At 56.4% G+C, this 16117-nt stretch overlaps 1 long non-coding RNA gene across 3 annotated transcripts in view; it reads left to right on the top strand.

The window, feature by feature from the left end:
- The window catches only part of LOC143963478 (uncharacterized), a 126398-nt gene that overhangs the window by 1821 nt on the left and 108460 nt on the right, over window positions 1–16117 (top strand). The window contains exon 2 of one of the 3 annotated variants that reach the window (XR_013270972.1): window positions 5420–5579. This is a non-coding gene — a long non-coding RNA (uncharacterized LOC143963478). Of the gene's footprint in view, window positions 1–5023; window positions 5580–15008; window positions 15082–16117 lie in introns of those variants that run through there. The other 2 variants (XR_013270971.1, XR_013270973.1) reach the window with 2 other exon arrangements.

Raw genomic sequence — 16117 nt, 5'->3', positions numbered from 1 at the left:
AATATTCCATGGACTCGACATGCCTCTCAGCAAATACTTTTCAAAATAGGGTCATTTGGGGGGGGGTGAACTGTCCTGGCATTTTATACACAACATTTAGAAGCTTATGTCACACATCACCCACTCTTCTAACCACTTGAAGACAAAACCCTTTCTGACACTTTTTTTTTTTTTTTGCAAGAAAATTACTTTGAACCCCAAACATAATTTTTTTTTAAAGTAAAGGCCCTACAGATTAAAATGGAGGGTGTTTCATTTTTTTTTCACACAGTATTAGCACAGCAATTTTTCAAATGCATTTTTTTGTGAAAAAAAAACGCATTTTTCAATTTTAAAGCACTATTATGCCCAAATGTTTGAGGAAATAAAAAGGATGATCTTAGGCCGGGTACATGGATACAAACACGATATGCTTTTTAAAAATAATTTTTTAATCATTTTTATTGTTATCTCAGGGAATGTAAATATCCCCTACGATAGCAATAGGTAGTGACAGGTACTCTTTTTTTTGAAAAAATTGTAATAGCAATCTATGTGACAGGTCCACTTTATGGAGAGATATGGGGTCAATAAGTCGGGCCCCCGACTGTCAGAGATCTGGTCATCGGAAATCTCTATGGTCGTCACCCGGAGGCAGACAATTCTTTCTCCGGGCCCCTGATGGCACGGGAGATCCCAGGGAAGCACTGAATGGTGGCGGGAGGGGACGTCCCCTCCCGTTGCCTATAAGAACGATCAATCGGTGGAACTGCCGCTATGATTGTTCTTATCGTGCACAGAATCGCCGGCCGGAAAGATTGATATCTGAATGATGCCTGTAGCTATAGGCATCATTCAGATATCCCCCCACAAACTAGAGGATGTAATTTTACTATGGCCAGTATTGAAGTGGTTAAGGAAGGATCCAGTCCGTCCTGAAGCTCTGTATAGCACATGAGCGTTCAGCAAAGCCAATTGAAATAAATAAACAGACACTTTCTTGTACCAGCATCTGACCTTACGGGCAACTAGGTACGGCACCAACAACTGGTCATGGAGGTCCACCCATCCCATATTTTGGTTATATTCGTGGACACAGAGGGGTTTCTCCTCAACACCAGTCGCCGTAGTAAGTTGGACTGTCATGTCTGCATGAAGGGAGGTAAGAACGAAAACATTCTCATTATCCGTCCTCTTCATAGCGAGCAAGTTATTACACTGCAAGCAGGCTCTCTCCCCCAGGCTAAGATGGGAATCTACAAGCCACTGGGGAAAGCCCTGGCTATAAGGTCGCACGATGCCACATGCTCCAATCTGCTGATCAAACAAATGACTAAACAGTGGCACGCTCGTGTAATAATTGTCCACGTACAAGTGGTACACCTTTCCGAATAAGTGTGACTCCAAGTCCCTCACAATCTTGCCAGCGCTTCCTATGTAGTTAGGGCAGTTTGTTGGCTCTACGTGACTATCTTTGCCCTCGTAAACCATAAAACTACATGTATAGCCTGTGGCCCTGTCACAGAGCTTATACATCTTGACCCCGTGTCTGGCTCGCATGCTGGGAGGGTACTGTTTGATGGGGAGGAAACAAGTCTGCAAAATGTTGGTTGAAGTGGTTTACGAGGGGCCGAATTTTATAGAGCCGATTGTATCCAGGGTCTCCACGAGGACGACAGAGTTCCTCATTAAAATGTATGAACCGCAAGATCTGCTCGTATCGTGCCCTGGTCATGGAGGCAGAGAACACGGGCATATGGTGAATTGTATCAGTGGACCAATATGACCCCAACTCACTCTTTTTGGTTATGCCCATGTTGAGGGAAAGGCCCAGAAAGATCTTAAATTCGGAAACTGTAATTGGTTTCCAATCTCTGTCAAGTGAGGACTGGGGAATAGTGGCGATGTGTTGACCAGCGTACAAATAGCTTTGGTCCACAATAGCTCTATAGAGATCTTCGGTGAAAAAACGCAAATAAAAATCAAGTGACGTAAAATCAACTGTTTCTACCTGAATGCCGGGTTGGCCAGTGAATGGGGGAAGTACGGGTGCTGCAGAAGTGGTGGGTTCCCAATCAGGATTGGCGAAAGCAGCAGGAAGGGCACTATGGGCACAATGGGCCTGTGTTCGTCTTCTTGGTGGCAGCGGGGCACTACTTGTGCTTGCCACCTGACCAGCTTGAACTACACTTATGGGCCTTGCCACGTCAGCACGTGCTACTGCAGTGCTGGTTTGACTACGACTAGGGTATACTAGGCTGCTGGTGCGTGCCAGTTTACCAGAAGGATGAGTGGCGCTAGTACTGCTCTGCTCCATATGAGGGACCTGCGGTTCTTGCACATCAACAGAAGAAGTTGTTCGGGGTCTGGTACGCCTGACCTTGGCAGGGACCACAACTCCATCGTCAGAGCTATCTGTCATGGAGCCGCTGTCCTCTACGGGATCGAATTCTGAGCCTGAATCTGACAGATGAGTGACCTCCTCTTCACTATCTGTCATGCTCAGAAACGTGTAGGCCGCTTCACTAGTGTACCTTCGATTTGCCATTTTGGGCTCTAAATTTAGTGGTACACTAGTGAGACTCACGGATAAAAAAAAATCCTAGGCTGTCAGCGACTGTATCAAAACGCTACCAAAAAAAACTGCTAGCGATCGCAGGGATCAGGCCTGACTCTGTGAATGCTGCAGTTATGCGTTTAGTGTTTTGTAAGTGACAGCGATCAATCGTAAACTTGGGTGTGCTGGGCATATGTGCTAAATGCAGGTTCTAGCAGGTATTTGGGTTGATCCCGCTAACACTGTGTTTTTGGGAACCCTAAACTGCTGGGGACGCTAGTATAGATCTTATCAGATATCGATCTGTTCAGATACTATACCACTAAGGGAGGTGTATGCTGCATGCGTGGGTGTTAGCGGTACTGGCACTAACCTGACGCTGTCTGGGGCGACGCAGACCCTATCTGACCCTAAAACCTAACTTGTATCACCCGCCGGGTGATCAGGGGGTCAAAACTTTATTAGGTAATAAATGGTGGGTGCCCTGAAACTATAAAAAACAATCTAACTGACCAGCGTCACCCGTAACAGTTATACGATGATCACTGGTGAAAGGGTTAACTAGGGGGCTATCGGGGGGTTAAAACCTTTATTAGGAAGTATATGGGGGTCCCTGACGCTATAAAAAGCTGCGGAAACCTAAATACCTACCTGCCTAACTAGTGTCACCTGTGACACTAATACGATTGTTTAGTGATCACGGAGTTAAACCTTTATTGGGGGGGTTCCTAGACCTAAAGGGGGCTAAATCTAACTGCCCTAATAGTTATTACAGTCACAATGCACCCATGCAGTAAACAATAAAAAACAAACTGATATTGGTGACAGGGGTTGCAGGGGGGTAATCGGGGGTGACAGGGGGTGCAGGGGTGTGAAATGTGTGCCTGGAGTGTTCTACTGTATGCGTAGTGTTGTTCAACTCGTTTTGGACGTCTTCTGTCCACGGGAGCCGGAGTTGTAAAAATGTCTGCGACTCATGCAGAAATCAAACCGCGTCACTTCCGGTGCGGCTCCGTCACTGAAACAGCTGACGGCGGGGCTTTACTGCGCATGCGCGATTTCACGGCCCTTGATCGCGCATGCGCGGGAGCTAGCCACGGTCAAGAAATATGCTCTCGGGCGGGCGGAGGCGCAGAGATGGTTTAACGACAGAAACGGCCCCGCCCACCCCACTAACAAGCTGCGAATCGCGCATGCGTAAATCTCATGTCCAGGGTCCAGAAAAAAATTATGCACTCGAGGGGGCGGGCGGAGGCGGAAAGTTGGTGGGAGGGGGAGATAGAGCGGAGCTTGGAGAGGGGGGGCGGGCCCCGTGCATAGCACTGAGTCCAAGTACAGTACATTGTTCTGCCAATAAATACGCCGCCTCACTGCGCCCATCAAACGCCGCCTCGCTGCGCCCAACAAATGCCCGGCAAACACTTCACTGTGCCCGTCAAAAGCTGCCTCACTGTGCCCGTCAAAGGCTGCCTCACTGTGCCCGTCAAAGGCTGCCTCACTGTGCCCGTCAAACGCAACCACTGTCATGCTCAGAAAATGCTCAGCCTTAGCTGTGCTCCCTGGGCATATGCTGATCACCCATCCATGCTGCTAGAGGGAGCCCAGACGACCATAAATGAGGGACCTGCATGTCATAGTAAGTGAAACCATCCCATATCCCACTCCATCTTCCCCGAGAACAGGGACCCCCCTCCCCCCTTTCTGAGGACATGGACCCCTTCTCCCCAAGACAGAGACCCTCTTCTCCCCCTGGTGACAGAAACCCTCTCCTCCCCTGGGGACAGGGACCCCCTTCTCTCCTGGGGACAGGGACCCCCTTCTCTCCTGGGGACAGGGACCCCCTTCTCTCCTGGGGACAGGGACCCCCTTCTCTCCTGGGGAGAGGAACCCTCTTCTCTCCTGGGGACAGGAACCCTCTTCTCTCTTGGGGACAGGATCCCTCTTCTCTCTTGGGGACAGGATCCCTCTTCTCTCCTGGGGACAGGGACCCCCTTCTCACTCTCCTGGGGACAGGGACCCCCTTCTCACTCTCCTGGGGACAGGGATCCCTTCTCACTCTCCTGGGGACAGGGATCCCTTCTCACTCTCCTGGGGACAGGGATCCCTTCTCACTCTCCTGGGGACAGGGATCCCTTCTCACTCTCCTGGGGACAGGAACCCCCTTCTCCCCTGGGGACAGGAACCCCCTTCTCCCCTGGGGACAGGAAACCCCTCCCCCCCTCTGAGGACATGGACCCCCTCCTCCCAAGACAGAGACCCCCTTCCCTCCTGGGGACAGGGACACCCTTCTCCCCCGGGGACAGGAACCCCCTTCTCACTCTCCTGGGGACAGGGACCCCCTTCTCACTCTCCTGGAGACAGGGACCCCCTTCTCACTCTCCTGGAGACAGGGACCCCCTTCTCACTCTGGGAAAGGGATCCTATCTCACCTGGGGGCAGGAACTCCATCTCCCCTGGGAATGGGGACTTCATCTCACATAGGGACCCCATCTGCCCTGGGGATCAGGATCCTGTGTGTGCCAACCTTACTGCCCTGCCTGCCATGTGTCCTGTGTGAGGGCCCTCCTGTGACAGCTCTTATAAGGCCTTCATTCCACTGTGTGATCCCCCTACATGACTGATCCCTCTGTGTGCACCCCTTACTCAGGGAACCCCTCTGTTTGCTCCCCCTATATGTCTGCATACTCTGACCACCACCTGTACCATTCTAACGTCCTCTGACTGCCTCCTGTATCCTGTGCACATGCTCCGACCACCTCTTGTTCCATGTCTGCAGCCTCTAACCACCTCCTGTATCCTGTTCGCAGCCTTTAACAGTCTCTTGTATCCTGTCTGCAATCTCTGACTATCTCTTGTCTTTTAACGTGTCTGCCGTCTCTTAAGGGGAGTCTGGAGAGGAATCAAGAGTGAGAGCACCGCCGGGATTGGGATTACGGGAGGAGTCAGATGTGTATGGACTGTGGAGAAGAGACTATAGACTAAAAACCAGAACCACCAACCTGGAGCCGTCTAACTGAGCCCTGCACGCTGAACCGTAGAGGAGGTCAGTGACAGAGCCGCCAAGCCAGTCTGGGGGGTGTCACTGATGTAAGGGGGGAGTGAATGCAATTATGTAAGAGGGCACTGTTATAAAGGTTTCCCTCTGCGGAATGTGGTCTCTGGTCACCAGAGTCTCCCCCCCCATCACATTTCCCGGTATTCTCCCTTACATCAGTGTCCGCAGGATTCTTCCCCCTTACAGTGCAAGGGAACTCAGATGTAAAGGAAAATTCTACAGAGCATGATCTAAGGAGGAACTCTGATGAAAGGGTTGCTCTGGTCACAAGAGACCACTTTATATCAGAGTCCACTGCATTCCCATTTACATCACAGTTCCAACTTACATCAGGGTCTTCAGCATTGCCCTTTACATCAGTGTTCCCCTTTACATCAGGGTTCGCGGAGTTCCCCTGTAAGATTAGAAGGTATGGAGGCCCAGAGATATGTCCAGAGTACACAGAGGATACATGGGTTAGATTAGAAGGGATGGAGGCCCAGAAACATGTCCAGAGTACACAGAGGATACATAGGATAGATTAGAAGGGATGGAGGCCTCCTCTGTTTTCCCTGGACATCCATCCCATCTAATCTAACCCATGTATCCTCTGCCTCACTGCGTCCAGCAAACACCTCACGCCGCCTCGCTGCGCCCAACAAATGCCCAGCAAACACCCCACTGTGCCCGTCAAAGGCTGCCTCACTGTGCCCGTCAACCCTCTTATACCCTGGGGACAGGGACCCCCTTCCCTCTTGGGGACAGGGACCCCCTTCCCTCTTGGGGACAGGGACACCCTTCTCTCCTGGGGACAGGGACCCCTTCTCACTCTCCTGGGGACAGGGACCCCCTTCTCACTCTCCTGGGGACAGGGACCCCCTTCTCACTCTCCTGGGGACAGGGACCCCCTTCTCACTCTCCTGGGGACAGGGACCCCCTTCTCACTCTCCTGGGGACAGGGACCCCCTTCTCACTCTCCTGGGGACAGGGATCCCTTCTCCCTCTCCTGGGGACAGGAACCCCCTTCACTCTTGGGGACAGGAACCCCCTTCACTCTTGGGGACAGGAACCCCCTTCTCTTGGGAACAGGAACCAAGGCTGGGGTGGCGCATCGGCCCCCAGAGTCTATCCTTGGGCCAAGGCTAGGGTGGCGCATTGGCCCCCAGAGTCCGTCCTTGGGCCAAGGCTGGGGTGGCGCGTCGGGCCCCCAGAGTCCGTCCTTGGGCCAAGGCTGGGGTGGCGCGTCGGGCCCCCAGAGTCCGTCCTTGGGCCAAGGCTGGGGTGGCGCGTCGGGCCCCCAGAGTCCGTCCTTGGGCCAAGGCTGGGGTGGCGCGTCGGGCCCCCAGAGTCCGTCCTTGGGCCAAGGCTGGGGTGGCGCGTCGGGCCCCCAGAGTCCGTCCTCGGGCCAAGGCTGGGGTGGCGCGTCGGGCCCCCAGAGTCCGTCCTCGGGCCAAGGCTGGGGTGGCGCGTCGGGCCCCCAGAGTCCGTCCTCGGGCCAAGGCTGGGGTGGCGCGTCGGGCCCCCAGAGTCCGTCCTCGGGCCAAGGCTGGGGTGGCGCGTCGGGCCCCCAGAGTCCGTCCTCGGGCCAAGGCTGGGGTGGCGCGTCGGCCCCCAGAGTCCGTCCTCGGGCCAAGGCTGGGGTGGCGCGTCGGCCCCCCAGAGTCCGTCCTCGGGCCAAGGCTGGGGTGGCGCGTCGGCCCCCAGAGTCCTGCCTCGGGCCAAGGCTGGGGTGGCGCGTCGGCCCCCAGAATCCGTCCTCGGGCCAAGGCTGGGGTGGCGCGTCGGCCCCCAGAGTCCGTCTTCGGGCCAAGGCTGGGGTGGCGCGTCGGCCCCCAGAGTCCGTCCTCGGGCCAAGGCTGGGGTGGCGCGTCGGCCCCCAGAGTCCGTCCTCGGGCCAAGGCTGGGGTGGCGCGTCGGCCCCCAGAGTCCGTCCCCGGGCCAAGGCTGGGGTGGCGCGTCGGCCCCCAGAGTCCTGCCTTGGGCCAAGGCTGGGGTGGCGCGTCGGCCCCCAGAGTCCTGCCTTGGGCCAAGGCATTTGGTGGCGCGTCGGCCCCCAGAGTCTGTCCTTAGGTCAAGGCTGGGGTGGCGCGTCGGCCCCCAGAGTCCGTCCTCTTTAGAGCGGGCTAGGGGAGGACGAACATAGGGGGACTCTTATGACAATACATATTAAAATACATCTAAAGCATCTTCATAAAATTTTCCAAGACAGATTCCTGAAAAAAAAAAAATTAAAATAAAATTTAGAACCTGCACCAGAGTCCGACCTTGGGTCAAGGCTGGGGTGGCGTGTCGGCCCCCAGAGTCCGTCCTTGGGCCAAGGCTGGGGTGGCGCATCGGCCCCCAGAGTCTGTCCTTGGGCCAAGGCTAGGGTGGCGCATCGGCCACCCAGAGTCCGTCCTTGGACCAAGGCTAGGGTGGCACATCGGCCACCCAGAGTCCGTCCTTGGGCCAAGGCTGGGGTGGCGCGTCGGCCCCCAGAGTCCGTCCTCTTTAGAGCGGGCTAGGGGAGGACGAACAGAGGGGGACTCTTTGACAATACATATTAAAATACATCTAAAACATCTTCATAAAATTTTCCATGACAGATTCCTGAAAAAAATAAAATAAAAATAAAATTTAGAACCTGCACCAGAGTCCCTCCTTGGGCCAAGGCTGGGGTGGCGCGTCGGCCCCCCAGAGTCCCTCCTTGGGCCAAGGCTGGGGTGGCGCGTCGGCCCCCCAGAGTCCCTCCTTGGGCCAAGGCTGGGGTGGCGCGTCGGCCCCCCAGAGTCCCTCCTTGGACCAAGGCTGGGGTGGCGCGTCGGCCCCCCAGAGTCCCTCCTTGGGCCAAGGCTGGGGTGGCGCGTCGGCCCCCCAGAGTCCGTCCTTGGGCCAAGGCTGGGGTGGCGCGTCGGCCCCCCAGAGTCCGTCCTTGGGCCAAGGCTGGGGTGGCGCGTCGGCCCCCCAGAGTCCGTCCTTGGGCCAAGGCTGGGGTGGCGCGTCGGCCCCCCAGAGTCCGTCCTTGGGCCAAGGCTGGGGTGGCGCGTCGGCCCCCCAGAGTCCGTCCTTGGGCCAAGGCTGGGGTGGCGCGTCGGCCCCCCAGAGTCCGTCCTTGGGCCAAGGCTGGGGTGGCGCGTCGGCCCCCCAGAGTCCGTCCTTGGGCCAAGGCTGGGGTGGCGCGTCGGCCCCCCAGAGTCCGTCCTTGGGCCAAGGCTGGGGTGGCGCGTCGGCCCCCCAGAGTCCGTCCTTGGGCCAAGGCTGGGGTGGCGCGTCGGCCCCCCAGAGTCCGTCCTTGGGCCAAGGCTGGGGTGGCGCGTCGACCCCCAGAGGCCGTCCTTGGGCCAAGGCTGGGCTGGCGCGTCGACCCCCAGAGGCCGTCCTTGGGCCAAGGCTGGGGTGGCGCGTCGACCCACAGAGGCCGTCCTTGGGCCAAGGCTGGGGTGGCGCGTCGACCCCCAGAGGCCGTCCTTGGGCCAAGGCTGGGGTGGCGCGTCGACCCCCAGAGGCCGTCCTTGAGCCAAGGCTGGGGTGGCGCGTCGGCCCCAGAGTCCGTCCTTGGGCCAAGGCTGGGGTGGTGCGTCGGCCCTCAAGAGTCCGTGCTTGGGCCAAGGCTGGGGTGGCGCGTCGGCCCCCAGAGTCCGTGCTTGGGCCAAGGCTGGGGTGGCGCGTCGGCCCCCAGAGTCCATGCTTGGGCCAAGGCTGGGGTGGCGCGTCGGCCCCCAGAGTCCGTGCTTGGGCCAAGGCTGGGGTGGCGCGTCGGCCCCCAGAGTCCATCCTTGGGCCAAGGCTGGGGTGGCGCGTCGGCCCCCAGAGTCCATCCTTGGGCCAAGGCTGGGGTGGCGCGTCGGCCCCCAGAGTCCATCCTTGGGCCAAGGGAGTGGGGGATTGAAAGACGGCAGCAGTGGTGCCGCGGGGAGGGGGGGATTGAAAGACGGCAGCAGTGGTGCCGCGGGGAGGGGGGGATTGAAAGACGGCAGCAGTGGTGCCGCGGGGAGGGGGGGATTTAAAGACGGCAGCAGTGGTGCCGCGTGGAGGGGGGATTTAAAGACGGCAGCAGTGGTGCCGCGGGGAGGGGGGATTTAAAGACGGCAGCAGTGGTGCCGCGGGGAGGGGGGATTTAAAGACGGCAGCAGTGGTGCCGCGGGGAGGGGGGGATTTAAAGACGGCAGCAGTGGTGCCGTGGGGAGGGGGGGATTTAAAGAAGGCAGCAGTGGTGCCGCGGGGAGGGGGAGGGATTCAAAGACGGCAGCAGTGGTGCCGCGGGGAGGGATTCAAAGACGGCAGCAGTGGTGCCGCGGGGAGGGATTCAAAGACGGCAGCAGTGGTGCCGCGGGGAGGGATTCAAAGACGGCAGCAGTGGTGCCGCGTGGAGGGATTGAAAGACGGCAGCAGTGGTGCCGCGGGGAGGGGGGATTGAAAGACGGCAGCAGTGGTGCCGCGGGGAGGGGGGATTTAAAGACGGCAGCAGTGGTGCCGCGGGGAGGGGGGATTTAAAGACGGCAGCAGTGGTGCCGCGGGGAGGGGGGATTTAAAGACGGCAGCAGTGGTGCCGCGAGGAGAGGGGGATTTAAAGACGGCAGCAGTGGTGCCGAGGGGAGGGGGGGATTTAAAGACAGCAGCAGTGGTGCCGCGGGGAGGGGGGGATTTAAAGACAGCAGCAGTGGTGCCGGGGGAGGGGGAGGGATTCAAAGACGGCAGCAGTGGTGCCACGGGGAGGGATTCAAAGACGGCAGCAGTGGTGCCGCGGGGAGGGATTCAAAGACGGCAGCAGTGGTGCCGCGGGGAGGGATTCAAAGACGGCAGCAGTGGTGCCGCGGGGAGGGATTCAAAGACGGCAGCAGTGGTGCCGCGGGGAGGGATTCAAAGACGGCAGCAGTGGTGCCGCGGGGAGGGATTCAAAGACGGCAGCAGTGGTGCCGCGGGGAGGGATTCAAAGACGGCAGCAGTGGTGCCGCGGGGAGGGATTCAAAGACGGCAGCAGTGGTGCCGCGGGGAGGGATTCAAAGACGGCAGCAGTGGTGCCGCGGGGAGGGATTCAAAGACGGCAGCAGTGGTGCCGCAGGGAGGGATTCAAAGACGGCAGGAGTGGTGCCGCGGGGAGGGATTCAAAGACGGCAGCAGTGGTGCCGCGGGGAGGGGGAGGGATTCAAAGACGGCAGCAGTGGTGCCGCGGGGAGGGGGAGGGATTCAAAGACGGCAGCAGTGGTGCCGCGGGGAGGGGGATTTAAAGACGGCAGCAGTGGTGCCTCGGGGAGGGGGGATTTAAAGACGGCAGCAGTGGTGCCGCGAGGAGGGGGGATTCAAAGACGGCAGCAGTGGTGCCGCGGGGAGGGGGGGATTCAAAGACGGCAGCACTGGTGCCGCGGGGAGGGGGGGATTCAAAGACGGCAGCACTGGTGCCGTGGGGAGGGGGGGATTCAAAGACGGCAGCACTGGTGCCGCGGGGAGGGGGGATTTAAAGACGGCAGCAGTGGTGCCACGAGAAGAGGGGGATTTAAAGACGGCAGCAGTGGTGCCGCGGGGAGAGGGGATTCAAAGACGGCAGCAGTGGTGCCACGGGGAGGGGTGATTCAAAGACGGCAGCAGTGGTGCCGCGGGGAGGGGGGGATTCAAAGACGGCAACAGTGGTGCTGCGGGGAGGGGGGGATTCAAAGACGGCAGCAGTGGTGCGCGGGGAGGGGGGGAATTCAAAGACGGCAGCAGTGGTGCCACGGGGGGGGGGAATGCAAAGACGGCAGCAGTGGTGCCGCGGGGAGGTGGGATTCAAAGACGGCAACAGTGGTGCTGCGGGGAGGGGGGGATTCAAAGACGGCAGCAGTGGTGCCGCGGGGAGAGGGGGAATTCAAAGACGGCAGCAGTGGTGCCGCGGGGAGGGGGGAATTCAAAGACGGCAGCAGTGGTGCCGCGGGGAGGGGGGGAATGCAAAGACGGCAGCAGTGGTGCCGCGAGAAGGGGGGGATTCAAAGACGGCAGCAGTGGTGCCGAGGGGAGGGGCGAATTCAAAGACGGCAGCAGTGGTGGGGAGGGGGGATTCAAAGACGGCAGCAGTGGTGCCGCAGGGAGAGGGCGGGGGGGATCAAGGGCAGGTGGGTTGGGGGATTCAAAGACGGCAGCAGTGGTGCCGCAGGGGGATTCAAAGACGGTAGCAGTGGTGCCACGGGGAGGGGGGATTCAAAGACGGTAGCAGTGGTGCCGCGGGGGGGGGGGATTCAAAGACAGCATCAGTGGTGCCGCAGGGAGGGGGGATTCAAAGACGGCAGCAGTGGTGCCGCGGGGAGGGGGGGATCGGGAGCAGGAGGATGGGGGGAAAGGGGGGATTCAAAGTCGGCAGCAGTGGTGCCGCGGGGAGGGGGGGATTCAAAGAAGGCAGCAGTGGTGCTGCGGGGAGGGGGGGATTCAAAGACGGCAGCAGTGGTGCCGCGGGGATGGGGGATTCACAGACGGCAGCAGTGGTGCGGCGGGGAGGGGGGATTCAAAGACGCCAGCAGTGGTGCCGCGGGGGGGGGAGGATTCAAAGATGGCAGCAGTGGTGCCGCTTGGAGGGGGGGATTCAAAGACGGCAGCAGTGGTGTCGCGGGGAGGGGGGGAATTCAAAGACGGCAGCAGTGATGCCGCGGGGAGGGGGGGAATTCAAAGACGGCAGCAGTGGTGCCGCGGGGAGGGGGGGATCAGGAGCAGGAGGATGGGGGGAAAGGGGGGATTCAAAGACGGCAGCAGTGGTGCCGCGGGGAGGGGTGGGATTCAAAGACGCCTGCAGTGGTGCCGCGGGGGAGGATTCAAAGATGGCAGCAGTGGTGCCGCTTGGAGGGGGGAATTCAAAGACGGCAGCAGTGGTGTCGCGGGGAGGGGGGGAATTCAAAGACGGCAGCAGTGGTGCCGCAGGGAGGGGGGATTCAAAGATGGCAGCAGTGGTGCCGCGGGAAGGGGGGGATTCAAAGACGGCAGCAGTGGTGCCGCGGGGAGGGGGGATGCAAAGACGGCAGCAGTGGTGCCGCGGGGAGGGGGGATTCAAAGACGGCAGCAGTGGTGCCGCGGGGAGGGGGGGGGAATTCAAAGTCGGCAGCAGCGGTGCCCCTGGGAGGGGGGGATTCAAAGATGGCAGCAGTGGTGCCGCGGGGGGGGATTCAAAGACGGCAGCAGTGGTGCCCAGGGAGGGGGGATTCAAAGACGGCAGCAGTGGTGCCGCGGGGAGCGGGGGATTCAAAGACGGCAGCAGTGGTGCCGCGGGGAGGGGGGGATCAGGGGCAGCGGTGGTGCCGTGGAGGGTGGGGATCAGGGGCAGCGGTGGCGGGTGGGGACCAGGGACAGCGGTGGTGCCGTGGCGGGTATCAGGGGCAGCGGTGGTGCCGTGGCGGGTGGGGATCAGGGGCAGCAGTGGTGCCGTGGCGGGTGGGGATCAGGGGCAGCAGTGGTGCCGTGGCGGGTGGGGATCAGGGGCAGCAGTGGTGAGGAGGGGGAGGGGGGAATCAGTGGCAGTGTTGTTATTAAAGTGGTTGTAAACCCTCACAACACACTTTGACCTACAGGTAAACCTAGATTAAGGCTTACCTGTAGGTCCAAGAAATATCTCCTAAACCTACAAGGTTTAGGAGGTATTTGCCAAAAGACAGGCACCGTTGTCTACGGCGCAGGCACCATAGACAACAGCGCGCTGGCGCACCGTCAACGGCGAATATGCCACGCATGGCGGCTCCCGTGCACATTTGCGAGAGTGATGTCATTGCGGCTTCGCCAAATGACAGCGGCGGAGCAGCGAGGCCCACCGAGAAGATGGACGCTCGGAACTACAGGGGACAGCGGTGACATCGCTGGCTCCTGTGTCAGGTAAGTGACACGTAATGGACTACTATGCAATGCATAGTAGTCCATTATGCTTTGCCGGGAATGAAAGAGGAAGTAAACCCATCAGGGTTTACTTCCTCTTTAACCACTTCCGACCAGCGCACGACGATGTACGTCGACAGAATGGCACGGGCAGGCATATTGGCGTACAGGTACGTCCAATATTCGATGCCGCCCTGCCATCTGGAGCGCGCCGACGGCGGCGCGCTCCCGCGCTGGTCGGGACCCCCGTGAGTCCGGTCGCGGGACCCGCGGACTCGATCGCCGCGGGCATCCCCACGATCGTCTCACGGAGCGGCCGAATAGAGGAAATGCTGTGTAAACAACATTTCTCTATTCTGCCTAGCAACTAGTGACGCTGATCTCTGCTCCATGTGATTGGAGCAGAGATCAGTGTACACTAAATGAAAGCCCAACCCCCCCAACAGTTAGTAACACTCCCCTAGGAACACTTAACCCCTACACTGCCACCCACTGGTTAACCCTTTCACTGCCAGTGTCATTTACACAGGAATCACTGCATTTATATAGCAGTGATTACTGTATAAATGACAATGGTCCCAAAAATGTGTCAAAAACGTCCGATGTGTCTGCCATAATGTCGCCGCCATTACTAGTAAAAAAATAAAAAATTATTAATAAAAATGCTATAAAACTAACCCTATTTTGTAAACGCTATAACTTTTGCGCAAACCAATCAATAATCGCTTATTGCGATTTTTTTTTTACCAAAAATATGTAGAAGAATAGGTATCGGCCTAAACTGAGGGAAAAAAAATTTTTTTTATATATTTTTGGGGGATATTTATTATAACAAAAAGTAAAAAATAATGCGTTTTTTTCAAAATTGTCGCTCTATTTTTGTTTATAGCGCAAAAAATAAAAACCGCAGGGGTGATCAAATACCACCAAAAGAAAGCTCTATTTGTGGGGAAAAAAGGACGTCAATTTTGTTTGGGAGCCACGTCGCACGACCGCGCAATTGTCAGTTAAAGCGACGCAGTGCCGAATCGCAAAAAGTGGTCTGGTCTTTGACCAGCAAATTGGTTCGGTCTGAAAGTGGTTAAGGGATGGGTGACTGTGAGCAAAGTGTATACAATACATACATATAGAGAAATAGATCACACAGGCGCTTCAGCGCCCCTACCCTTTTGTTTGTGTGCGTTATGCAGGCTTCTCTTCCTATGTGATCAGGACTAACGGCCGGGGAGAACGGAGAGAGAAAAATGAGATGTTCACCGGGCAAGAGCCCGGTAAAGACTGAGCTCGCAGCGCTCTGCTCCTTTTTTTATACCCCTACAGCCGTTGTGACTCCACCTGTGTGACGTCACGGCTAACGGTCCGCTGGTAGAAGCTGGTCACGTGTCTGTAGCTAATCCGCCACGTGACCACAGCTCATCAGGCACCTTGGATGTAGCTCATCAGTCACGTGCCCTGTTTCATTGATTTACTTCTCGCATTTATACCTATTTATTTTCTATTTATTATATAATCTAAATATTTTTTTGTATTCCTAATTAATAAAGTATTACTATTTAATATATATTATTTTTTCTTAAGATTTTGTTGTCTCCGTCTACGGTAAAATGTCTCCTCTAATGCAGACTGGACGGATCAGCCGTTGAAATCCCTGCAGTGTGTTTGAGCTGCCCCCCCCCCCTCCGAGTTACCATGACGATGCTGGCTGAACGTGAGTGCGGGGTGATCTGTGTCCATTGGGTTGTGTGTGATGGATGAAGGGACTGCTCTGTATTGTAGATATTATGATGGAGAGAATGAGCTGTCCTTGTGCGGAGCTCTCTGATCTGTGTCCCTGGAAACATGGAGAGACTGCTTGTGTGTTCTTATATCTAATATTTTATCAGTTCTTTCACCATATATATATATATATATATTGTTTTCCTATGACTCCCCCCCCTCCCTTATAGATATATATATATATTTGTGTATATATAATATATACATCTCATAGAACACCATGGGGTCGTCTCCCCCCGTTTATATATTATGATTTTTTTAACCACTTCAGCCCTGGAAGGTTTTACCCCCCCCCCCCCCCCGACCAGAGCACTTTGTACAATTTGGCACTGCGTCTGTGTAAATGATAATTGCGCGGTCATGCAATGCTGTACTCAAACAAAATTTGCGTCCCTTTTTCCCAACAAATAAAGCTTTCTTTTGATGGTATTTTATCACCTCAGCGGTTTTTATTTTTTGCGCTATAAATGGAAAAAGACCGAAAATTTTGAAGAAAAAATTATATTTTCTACTTTTTGTTATAAAAAAATTCCAATGAACTCAATTTTAGTCATACATTTAGGCCAAAATGTATTCGGCCGCTTGTCTTTGGTAAAAAAAAAATGTCAATAAGCGTATGTTTATTGGTTTGCGGTTATAGCGTCTACATACTAGGGTCGATTTTCTGGAATTTACGCAGCTTTTAGTTTGATTGCCTATCTCATTTCTTGAGGTGCTAAATTGGCAGGGCAGTACAACCCCCCCCCATGACCCCATTTTGGAAAGTAGACACCCCAGGGAAATTGCTGAGAGGAATGTTGAACCCATTGAATATTTTTTTTTTTTTGTCCCAAGTGATTGAATAATGACAAAAAAAATATGTACAAAAAGTTGTCTCTAAATGATATATTGCTCACACATGCCATGGTTATATATGGAATTGCACCCCAAAGTACATTTTGCTGCTTCTCCTGAGTACAGGGATACCA

This window comes from Lithobates pipiens, unplaced genomic scaffold, assembly GCF_037356315.1.
Source record: "Lithobates pipiens isolate NorthernLeopardFrog02 unplaced genomic scaffold, aLitPip1_a1.2 Scaffold_8, whole genome shotgun sequence".
Lineage (NCBI taxonomy): Eukaryota > Metazoa > Chordata > Amphibia > Anura > Ranidae > Lithobates > Lithobates pipiens.
This window is presented reverse-complemented; position numbering and strand designations above follow the sequence as displayed.